This window comes from Suricata suricatta, chromosome 17, assembly GCF_006229205.1.
Source record: "Suricata suricatta isolate VVHF042 chromosome 17, meerkat_22Aug2017_6uvM2_HiC, whole genome shotgun sequence".
NCBI classification, from domain to species: Eukaryota; Metazoa; Chordata; class Mammalia; order Carnivora; family Herpestidae; genus Suricata; species Suricata suricatta.
In genome coordinates this window covers 54,794,100-54,805,838 of record NC_043716.1, presented here as the reverse complement: position 1 = coordinate 54,805,838, position 11,739 = coordinate 54,794,100, and the positions used below count along the sequence as shown (strand labels likewise).

General features: G+C 59.2%; 1 pseudogene; it reads right to left on the bottom strand.

Annotated features, from left to right (window-relative positions):
* Nucleotides 1-7,574: 7,574 nt before the first annotated feature.
* On the bottom strand, nt 7,575-7,697 carry LOC115283115 (annotated as a pseudogene).
* Between the last annotated feature and the right edge of the window lie 4,042 nt (nt 7,698-11,739).

The window sequence follows — 11,739 nt, the reverse complement described above, 5'->3', positions numbered from 1 at the left end:
GTGTGTGTGTGTGTGTGTGTGTGTGTGTGTGTGTGTGTGTGTGCCTGTGTCTGCTCCCCCCACCTCTGTAGCTGGCGAGGACAGGGCATCGCTCTGAACAGACACATGCGGTGCAAGAGGCCGTGACCCACACGAACCAGTTACGTGAGAGGCTGTTTCTTCCCAGGGCCGCCCCGTCAGGTGGCCTCAAACCATCCCGTCGTCGCTGTGGTCCCCCCCTTCCCTCCTCATGTTCAGGTAGTCAGGTTCTCTGTCCCTCATTTCCTGCCTGGACCCGGGTCCCCTGTCTCTGCCGGCCACCCTCACCTGGAGAGGACAGTGATGTCCTTCCCGGTTCCTTCTGGTCGGCCACCAAGCCTCAACCTCAGACCTGCTCCAACCCTCCCGCCAGCTGCTCCCTCAGCCCCCCTGCTGCTGTGTCCATGCTGAACTGGTGCCACCGCCCTGCCAAGTGTCCCCCTGAGGTCTCCCACGGGACTCTATCTCCTGGTGCCTACATACACATTCTTCCGCTAGTCTCTCCTGAGCCCACAGACGGAAGCCCTCTGAACCGGGCCTGGGCTCTGCCTCCAAGGATGTGTCCCCTGCATCCTGGACGTGACCTTCTTGTCACGGGGCCGTCTTGTTCTGGTCTTACATCCTCACCAGTTAGCACAGGGACACGGAAGGTCAGAGGCACGCGTGTGTTGAATAAACCAAACAAGATGTTTGCAGGGTAGGGCACAGAGCAGAGAGCCTGGTCCACAGGGGGGCACCTCTGACTCTTGTTGCCTGGAGGGTGGACGGGTAGGTCTGTGAGCTCGTGGGTGAGACGTGTGTGAACAGGCAGGTGGCTGTGGGCACGTGCAGGGGCGGGAAGCAGGCTGCTGGGGTAGAGGGGCGCCGTGCGGGGGGGTGGAGAGGCGGGCTCGTGCTCCTTGCTGCAAGCACACAAGTCACGGGCAGGGCGAGCATCCCTCACCGTGGCCGTCTTTGGACTTCTAGAACTGACTCCTATTGTGCTCGAGGCGGGTGGGGCCCTGGCATCTTCCCGGCTGAAAATTCCGGATGCTGCAGTGACTGTTTTTGCTAATGACCAGGAAGCATCAAACGAGAGGAGATTCTTTTTTCCCTCCCCTGTGTAACTGGATTTTGTGATGCTAATTAGAACCCTACAAACCGCTGCTCTAGAACCTGAAGAGCTAGGGAAACATTTGCATTAATACCTGGGAAGCCCCCAGAAGCCGGTTATTATTTTAATGAGTTTTGGTCGTCAAAGAGATGACCCTGTTTGTGGGCTGATTTCAGACGTGTGTATCCCCACAGTCACGTGAACATGTGTGTGTGTGCGTGTGCGTGTGCATGTGTGTCCGTGTTGGATGGATCTGCCTTCTTTTTTTTTTTTAAGTGGGCTCCATGCCCAGTACGGAGCCTGACGCTAGGCTTGAACCCACCACCCTGAGATCAAGACAGAAGCTGAGACCGAGCTGGATGCTTCACCGACAGAGCCCCCCAGGCACCCCTGAAGGGTCTGCCTCATACTTTGATCTCTGTGTGCTTGGTGGAATGGGAGGTTTTATTTCGTCTCTAGCAGAAGTCCTGTCCCTCACCTCTTCTGGTGGACTGGGGGGAATCAAGACAGCGATGCAGAGGGCGTAAGCTCTAAAATTCCGATCTTCACCAGCTGAGTCCACGAGCAGTGTTAATTAAACACAGCCACCCTGATTCTGGGTAGGAGAGGGAAGGAAGACGCATCTCTCTCTGGAGCCCCTGGGAAGGGGGGTTCATGCAGAGGAAGGGTCTAGACTCAGCCCCCTGGCTCAAACCCGAAGGCCCTTCTCACACCCTTTCCGTGGCGGCTGTGGCCCCGAGTCTGGGGTTGGAAACATACATCTTGAAAGGCACCTGGAGGAAACGAGTCTCTGCAGAGAGGACCGGCGGCCAGCAGGGAGGTGGCTGCTGGGCTCTGGGGTCGTCCATCTGCGTGGACGCTTACGGGGAACCACGCCCCCCCGGCCCTGCCCTCACCGTGGACTTCTGGTGGATGAGGGCAGAGTGTGAGGGCTGACGCAAGGTGCGGGGCGGGGGGGGCTTTCCTTGGAAGTTACCAAGGAAACTTCCTCTGGGTCCATCCCAGGGACCGAGGTGCAGCGGCTCTCACGTTCTGGCTGAGCTCCCGTTCTCCCCTCCCCCTCTCAGCCCCCTCCCCCCTCCCCACCCAGGGCACCGAGGCAGGGAAACTCCTTGGGTGCGAAAGCCTCACCAAAGCCCTGGATGTCAACTTGGACTGATTCTCTAATTTCATCTCTTACAAGCTTTCGGATGCTAACATGATTAAGTTCTTCACACAATTTATTAGCATCGTGTTGGAAATCCAGTAGTATATTATACTGTCTGAGTAATCCAATTAGCAAAATGTATTTATTTAACGGGAATAGTAGCCGCACACGATCCCACACCGAGTCCGTCCCAGCCTCCTCTGCTCTCGCACTTCCCAGAGGGAGAAGCTCACGCGAACAGGACCTTGTGGGGGCACACGGGTGGCCCCCTCCACCCCCCACGGGCTGGCTGGGGCGGGTGAGTCAGGCTGAGTTACAGATTCTGTTTCTGAGACGGGACAGTCTGGAGGGAAGAGAGTGAAATCGCACAGCACCAGGTTCGAATTCCAGCCTCGCCACCTGCTTCCAGCTCTGTGAGGAAGATTCCTTGAGGCCTGGTGGGTGCCGGCACCCAGCGGACACGTGCCCCTCCAGGATGGGAGCCCCCCAGGTGCCCGGATGTGGAGGCTCCGTCTTGCTCCATCACTGAACCACTACAGTCACGGTGACCAGCGTCAGACAGGGGGTCCCACAAAGCACCTGATGAAAGGGGGCGTGGCAGGTGCTGGGCAGGAAGGCATTGTGTTCTGGGGTCTGCTTCGAGGCTGACAACCTCATCTGCATCCCCCCGGCCCCCCACTGTTGCTGGCACTCCCATCCCTGATTCCACTCACCATGGCCACCAGCTCTGCGAGGCAGGCATCCTCTGTGTCCCTCGGGGGTCATCACAGTCAAGGCTCCAGGACCTGAGCCACCTCGATCTTCTCCCCAGTGGACAGCGGGGGCCAGCAATACCCTCCCCCCTCCCTCCCTCCGCTGCCTTCCTCTCTTAGGGGAGCACTGGAGCCAGTGCAGCTCAGGGGGCGGAGCCTGGTGGGTCCCTGGGGCTGCCGGGCCTGGCGCGGGGCCTCCTGCCCTGGAGGACAAGGGGAGAACAGCGGGTCCCCCTCTGGCAGCAGCTGCTGTCCTGGCTTCAGCCTGTTTCTGTCCAGCCTCCCCCGTGCCTGCGAGGACCAGCCCCTGTGTGCGACACAGATTCGGTCCTCAGAGGCCCCAAGACACCCAGAAACGCCCCGGCTGTGACTCTGGGCTGCGCCTTCTCGCCTCCCCAAGACGGCATGTTAGAGTCTCCTGGTGGAGCTTTCCCGCCCCCCTCGTGTGACTGAGACATCTCCACCACGCCCCCCCCCCCCCCACTAATCGCGGCGATGTTCCACCTTCCACATTAATGACAGGTGCGCCGTGGAAGAAGGCCACCCGGCCGCCAGGGGTGCGGCTGACATGGCTCCGCTCAGCGCGCCGCAGAGCACCCCAAGGCAACTGGAATCCTAATAGGTTCCTCTCTGACTGCCTCCTGCATCCATTTTGACACTAGGCGCTTTCTTCCTCCTCCCCACGGCTCGCCTTATAACTCTGTCCTGTCACTGATTTTGACTAAAAGAGAGAGAGAGACACCCGGCTTGTGCTAGCTCCTGATACTACCGTCCTCAGGCAGGAGGAGAGCTCCCGGGAGCGTGGGGAGAATGGGGGGCGGGGCTTCGGGGCAGGGTCCACACACTCTGGGATCCTGGGATCCCCTGGGATCCTGGAGGGCAGGGGGGGTGTCAGGGAAGGGGACGAGGGGGCTGGGGTGCTGGCTGCAGGTGCGTGAGGTCCCTGGGGGGCCGCTCTGCTGCCTCCTACTCTCCACCTGCATTTGGGGGGCGGTCACATTTCAAAATGCTTTCCATCTCAGGGTCGGAGCTAACCTGGGCGTTAACCCGGAGAAGAGGGGCAAGTGTGCGTGAGGCCCCCTGGCCCCCAGCACATTGACCAGGGATCCCCGGTCCCGCGTGGCCACACCCACCCTGCCAGGCTGGATCTGAGAGGTCTGAAGGGGCCCTGGGCCCAGAGAGGCGGGGGGGGGGTCTGTGAGCGAGGGTGGCGGTGAGGGGTAGGGGTTTCCAGGGCTCCTGCTGAGCCACCTCTCTCTCTCCAGGGGGAGGGGGCCGAGCGTCCTCCCCTCCTGCCGGGATGCGTCACCAGGCTCTGTCTTTCTAGTGCTGAGGAGGGGAGAGGAGGGCAGGGGAAGGAGGGGGAAGGAGGGCAGGGGAGGGCCTGTTAGAGGGCAGGTGGAGAGGCTGCCTTCTTACTCTGTCCCTGCCTTTGTCTTTGCCACCTCATGGTAACCACGTTGAGTGAACCCCTTTCCCATTTTCTTTTTTTTTTAAATTTTTTATTTATTTTTGAGAGAGAGAGAGAGAGAGAGACAACATGAGCAGGAGAGGGTCAGAGAGAGAAGGAGACACAGAAACCGAAGCAGGCTCCAGGCTCTGAGCTGTCAGCACAGAGCCAGATGCCGGGCTTGAACCCACGAACCGCGAGATCATGACCTGAGCCGAAGCCGGACACCCAACCGACTGGGCCACGCAGGCGCCTCCCCCTTTCCCATTTTCAAGGCGTCCAATCCTCCCCCACCACCAGGTGGGTGGCCCCGCCCTCTCCAAGTCCAGAGAAAGACACAGAGAAGCCCGAGGCAGAGCTGGTCCGAGGGGACCTCCGGCACAGCAGGGACGCCTGCCTCGGTGAGGGCCCCGCCCCTGGGGGCCCGGAGCCTCCTGTCCCATCCAGGCCCCGCCAGGGGATGTCACACAGCTGTGCTCATTTCCACACGCGTTTTCACGAACTTGTGGCCAGACTCGGCTTGGCTACAGTGTCTTCACAGCGCTTTTCACATCAGATCAATCCCGTGGACACCTGATGTAGCCCGATTTCTAGCTTGGAAATCACGTTGACAGTGGGGGGCAGGCTCCTCCAGGTGTCCCCAGCCTGGGGGGGGTCCCTGGGGTCCTCCGGGCTGGATGGGTCTCCAGGAAGGGGCTGTGCTGTGGGCCTGGCGTGGAGGGGCCAACTGCCTCTTCTAAACCCACTGCTGCTGGACTCGGAGGGGCCCTGCTTCGGCGGTAAATCAGGTTCTGGAAGGGTTTGCCCCCGCCCCGCCCAGAGCAAGCCCGCCACGCCTGCCTGTACCTTCTGAAGGAGAACATGATTTAAAAAAAATTTTTTTTTAATGTTTATCTTTGAGAGAGAGAGAGAGTAGGGGAAGGGCAGGGAGAGGGAGACACAGAATCGAAGCAGGCTCCAGGCTCCGAGCTGTCAGTACAGAGCCTGACTCGGGGCTCGAACCCACAGACCATGAGATCATGACCCGGGCTGAAGTCGATGCTTCACCGACGGAGCCCCCCAGGTGCCCGGGAACATGAGTTTTAATGCTCTTCTGTCCCCAGGCTCCTCCGTCACCAGGGGCTGAGTTCTTGCTCGGAGGCTCTCTAGTCTTCATGGACCAAAAAATATTTGGGAGAAAAACTGGGGACAGAGGAGACTTTTATCAGCATCCTAGGCCCTCCAAGGGAGAGACTGAAGCTTCCTTTGTTGACGTTGGGGAGCGGGAGCTCCTGGGCAACCAGGTCCTGGGGGGCCTGCAGGAAGGGGAGGGGGCTTTCCTGGAGAGGGTCTTGAGAGCCCCTTGGCTGGGCTCCCGCCATAGTCAGTAGGCTGAGGCTGGGCAGACACAGCCACCCCATTGCTGGCCTTCCGGGTGCACCCACCCCCCTCGCCTCCCCCCCTCCGCCACCCCGCTCCGCTGATCCACAGGTCGTGGGCCCTGGGGGGGCGGTTTCTCTCAACACTCCCCCACCCCCGTGGGCACCGGTGAGTGGGCGTCTCCTGGCTGACCTAGGGTACTGTCCCCCCAGCACCACCCCACGCAGTGTGGCAGCGGGGCCCACACCTGCAGGTTCCCGCGTCCGCTGGGCACGGCGCTGGGAGCACGTGGGAGGAGCCGCTTCTGGCAGCGGCTGCCGGGCCGGGATCATCCCCACCTCCGCCATGCATCCCGGCGTCTGTGTCTTGCTGGCAGAGTGGGGAGCGCGGCCCACACATGGGGGAGGGGTTGCAGGGCTGCCCGCTGGAGGCTGTGACCACCGGCTTAGGGGGCTCCCCGGGGCCCAGTGCCATCGTGGCCAGCCCCGCATGGACGGAGCAGACCCGGCGCAAGGCTACGGGCCTCCCTGGTCCTGCTGGTGCTGCCTACGTGGCTCACCTCCTCCTCCCCCACCCAGGGCTTGCCCTACCCGGCGCCCTGTTCCTGCTGGAGGAGCAGGTGGGCAGCCCCCAACCCCCAACGCTCTCCCGCCGTCCTATCTCCTGGACTGCGTGTCTGGCAGCCATGGACAGCGGGGTCTGCCTCCGCCATGGGGGGCTGGGCACCCTTCTGGAACACCAGCTCCTGGAAGGCGGGCCCCACCGCCTTCTTCGTGGCTGCATCGGGCGCCCAGAACAGTGCCTGGCGCAGCGTGGGTGGTTAGCACTCACGGGGGCACAGAGAGGTGATCTGAGAGGTGGCGATGCCGCATCCCTCTCACCAGCCACAGTGGCCTCTTTGCCCCCTTCTCGTGGAAACAAGACCTCGAGAGAGGAGAGGCAGACACCAGGGTGAATGGCTGTGTGGTGGCCGGGAAACGGAGCTAGGGTGGCAGGGAGGCAGGGCGGATCTGAAGAACTCAGGAGAGCCTAGATTGGCAGTGACCCCCCCTTATCAGGTGTTCCCCCCCGCCCCCCCCCCGCAGCTAGAGTGCCTGGATGTGCCAACCCATCAGAGTGGCCAGGAGGGTTAGCAGGGTAGGAGGCAGTGTGTGCAATGGTCAGAGCACACGCTCTGCAGGGACACAGACCTGGGTCCGTGGTGCTGTGTGAGCTTGGAGAGATCTCTCAGCCTCTCTGTGTGTATTTCCTCATCTGTGAAATAGAAAAAACAACAGCAGTAACAATAAACAATGGACTTTGTAGGGCTACTGCAAGGATTCAATACCATATTCAATATGATGCTTGAGAGGTTCCTGGAGCAGTGCCTGGCGTGTGGTACATTTTTAATAAACTTCAGAGAAACGTTGCCAGCAATGGTAACAGCCCAAGTGCGGATGTTGATTAAAGCGCCAGGAGATAAGAGGCCTGGGTTTCACCGCACGTGGCCACACGGGGCTGTGGCATCTTGGGAAGTGCACCTGCCATTCTCGAAGATCTCCCGGTCCCATGGAGGGGGGGGGGCGGTGCTGGGGCTGGTGGCTCCCGGGGGCCTCACTTTGTCCTGGTACCTTTCCGTGTGAAATGATGGTAAGTTCTAGGCTCACGGTGCACGGGTCCTGGAGCCATCACATTCCATCCTTCCGCCTTCTCTGGCTGTAAACTGGCCAGTGATTATTTTATTATTATTATTATTTTATTTTATTTTTTATTCTTCAGTGTGTGACCAACTTCGGTGCCTGCAGCCTATGGCAGAGGCCAGGCCATGGCTCGGGGCCACCTTTGCTGTGGCCTGGGACACTATGAGAGGCCCAGGGGGACGGGCCTGCCATCTCTGGCCAGTGATTATGACCACCGCATGTCCAGTGAGGGAGCCGGAGGCCCCTGTGGTTAATGACTTGGTCGCAGTTGCACCTTCTGGGCCTGGGAGGCCAGAACCGTGGTGCTGACATTCGCCAGGGGTTCCTGGGAGGCCCGCTTGTCTGGGTTTGAACACCTGGGCATCCACCGTACTGGCAGCCAAGACGATCAATGCTAGTGTGTGAAAGCCCTGTGTCAGGGAAGGGGCTGGCGTTTAATAGGAATGTTCTGGAACGTGCCATCACGATCGTGTGATGGCCATGTTTCGTGGGTCTGGAGCCTGAGAGGTTACAACGTATTTGCTCAGCTCAGCTGAGCTGTTCTTCCCGGTAACCCAGGAAGTCTTCATGGCAGAGAGGTAGGGGCTTGCTCAAAGTCCCAGAGCCGGCACGTGCAGTAAAGGCAGCACATGCACCCAGATCTTTGGGTTCTGAGTGCACAGCTGCCCTCTCTGATGTCTTCTAGCATTCTCCAACCTGGCCAGAGCCCACGGCTCAGCAAACCTCTGCTCCTCTGGGAAGAAAGCCCAGGCAGAAGCCATCTCCTGTGCCCTATCCCCTGACCAAAGTAGCCTGGAGGATGCTGGGAAACTCCCTCTCAGGTGCAAAGACCCCTCCCCCGCCCCACAGTTGTTCTAGAAAGGGAGTCGTCTACCCGGGAACATTCCCCAGGAATCATGACTAAAAGGCCTAATTTGGGAAATCACCACTGTCACAGATGCCTGACTGCCTTAAAAAAAATTTAACATTTATTTATTATTGAGAGACACAGAGAGACAGAGCATGAGCAGGGGAGGGGCAGAGAGAGAGGGAGACACAGAATCCGAAGCAGGCTCCAGGCTCTGAGCTGTCAGCACAGAGCCTGATGTGGGGCTCGAACCCACAAACAGAGAGATCACGACCTGGGCCAAAGCCAGACGCTCAACCGACTGAGCCCCCCAGGTGCCCCCTGACTGCTTTAACCAAAGCCTCACCCATCGCGACAAAGCGCGGCTGCAGCCGGTGTGTGGCTGGCAGACGCAGCCCCCTGCCCAGCCTGGCCAGGCCCCCAAACCTCTCAGAAGTGCCAGTTTCCTCCTCCACCGCCCAGGTGACCTGTGGCCCCGCAGACACCCCGGCGGCCCATGTGGCCCAGGGAAAGCTGGCAGAGATGCCCGGCGCTGGATGCCCAGACCGTGACTGCACAGGGAGAGGTGACGCGAGTGGCAGCGCTCTAGGGACACGCGATGCTGGTGTGGGGTCCCCGGGCATATCTGCCCCACCAGGCGTCAAAACAACCTCGGCAGGACATTCTTTGTGACGGGAAAACCGAGGACCAGGGGCTCACAGGTGACGTGGGCAGGCTCTGAGGTCCTTGCGTCCACTCCAGACCCTTTTGTACAAGCCCTGAGGCCAGACAAGTGCCAGTTTGGGGCTGGGTGCTGGGCCACAGGTCCCAGGAGGCCTGAGGGCGAGACCAGGAAGATTAGGAGAAGGTCAGAGCAGGTCTTTCTGCGCGGAGAGAGGGGGGGTGAGGACGAGTTGGAGCCAGGCTGGGCCAGGCTCCGCGCTGGGGGGGTGGGGGGGTGGTCAGGACGCCTGGTCGGAAGCTGCGGGGGGGGGGGGTGGCTCCTAGGGTTGAGGGTCCGGCTTCGGCTCAGGTCATGATCTCACGGTTCGTGGGTTCGAGCCTCGCGTCGGGCTCTGTGCTGACAGCTAGCTCAGAGCCTGGAGCCTGTCTTCACATTCTGTGTCTTCCTCTCTCTCTAACCCTCCCCTGCTTGCACTGTCTCTCAAAAATAAATAAAAAACATAATAGAAAAAATTTTAAGAAGCTGCAAGAGAGGTAAGGATGGGCACAGGCCGCCTCGAAGGGTCTCCAGTAGGGACAGGACAGACCCAGGTGCATGAATCAGGGGTTGCCCACCAGAGGGCTGCCCTCGGAGCTCTAGTCTGTGGCCCCCTGAGAGGTCTTGCAAGCCCTGGGCGGGACTCCGTGACCTAGGACACAGGGTGCAGGGGCGTCACAGGGAGACTGATGGACATTCCAAGGCAGGGAAGGGGTCTGAGGTCTAAGCAGGCTTGGATGCAGGGCTGCTGACCCTGAACACGGCAGACACATCTGCATCCAGGTGGGGGTTGGGGGCTGGGCAGTGAGGTCTCCTGGAGGCCTGGGGAGGAAGGGTGTGTGGGTGGGAGCTGGGTCAGGTATACTGACCACTGCGGCAGGAAGGAAGACCCTGGTGCTGGGTCTTGGACACCTCGGATGGAGTGGGACTGGCTCACGTGTCCGCCAGGATCATCCTGGGCTCAGGATCCAGATAAAAGACCTCTGCTCCCTACCCCATTCCAGGAAGCACACCCCGACGACACTGCTCTGCTCTCTCTTTTATAGTCTGCCTTTTCTAGAATCTTCTGTAAACGGAAACCTACAGTGTGCAGCCCCTTGGGTCTGGCTGTGTTCACTCAGCACAACGGGCTGGCCATCCATCGGTCACATGGCTTGCGTGTGCTGAGCAGCGTCCCCCTGGATGGCGAGCCCTCCCCCTTGATGGGCAGCTGGGCTGGTTCCGATTTGGGGCTGTGGTAAGTAAAGCGGCCGTGAATATTTGCCTGTGAGTCTCGGTAGAAAACACGTATTTTCCTTTCTCTTGGGTAAATGCCAAGGAGTGAGCAGGTGTATATTACACTTTATAAGAAGCTACCAGAGGCGCCTGGGGGGCTCCGTCGGTTAAGCGTCCGGCTTTGGGGCAGGTCATGATGTCACGGTTCGTGGGTTCGAGCCCCGCGTCGGGCTCTGTGCTGACAGCTCAGAGCCTGGAGCCTGCTTCAAATTCTGTGTGTGTCTCTCTCTGACCCTCCCCTGCTTCCACTGTCTCTCTCTGTCTCTCAAAAATAAATAAAAAACATTAAAAAAATTAAAAAAAAAGAAGCTACCAAACTGCTTTCCGAAGAGGCCGGTCCTTTGCTGCAGGAAACTTGACTCCCTCCCCGTCCCCTCATCTGCAAGCCGGACGGAGAGCTTTTCAAAAGATCTCTGCTCTTTATCTTAACAAAAATCAATGTTTAAAAAGTGTTTGTATTTATTTATTTTGAGAAAGAGGGAGAAAGAGAAGGGGAAAGAGAGGGAGAGAGAGAATCCTGAGCAGACTCCACACCACGAGCGCAGAGCCCGAGGTGGGGCTTGAACTCATAAACCACAAGATCGTGACCTGAGCCAAACCAAGAGTCGGATGCTTAACTGATTGAGCCGCCCAGGGCGCCCCCTCCCCGCTGCTTTTTTAATTTATTATTCTTATTATTTAAATTTTCTTTAAAAAGACGGCACGCTGCACGCTCTGGCCGGCATCTTGGTGTCTGCCTGGTTTGGGTCAGCTCCGTGTTCAATCTTCTCTGGCTGGGGAATCTGATCGCTCAGGTCGTGCATGTCTCGGAGTCTGTGTGTTGTTCAAGCTGCAGGATCCTCCACCAGCGAATGTATAGCTACTTATTTATTCGATCTTCTCCTGATGCACAGTTGGCCCCTCCTCCCGGTGGTTTGCTATACGTCGCTATAAATATTTTTGGGTGTGTCTCCGGTGTCCATGTGCAAGGTGTCCCCTCTGCGAGCGTGCTGGGTTGGGGCCGCGGGGTCACAGGCAGCGAGAACACCCAGAATGAGCTCTCTTCCGCCTCCTTTTTAAAAAACGTGTTTATTTAAATTCTAGTTGGGAACATCCCGCGGAGTGCTTCCTGCACGTTTCCCACATCCCGCACCCTGCTGCGCGCCAGCCTCGGTGCCCAGCCTCTCACTTGGTGTCCCATTCAGTTCTCCAATCACACGGTGAGGAAGTTTGAATCTCATCCGTGTGTTTTACAGACCAGGACCCTAGGGCTCAGAGAGATTAAGTCACTGGCCCAAGGCCACACAGCTAGTAAATAGCAGGGCCAGAGTCAAACCCAGATCCCATGGCGGGGGACAGAACCCTTGATCTCAAGGCCCCTCTGTTGCCCCCCTCCGCCCACGGCATTCTGGCACAACTCTGGGGCAGCAGAGACCGCGT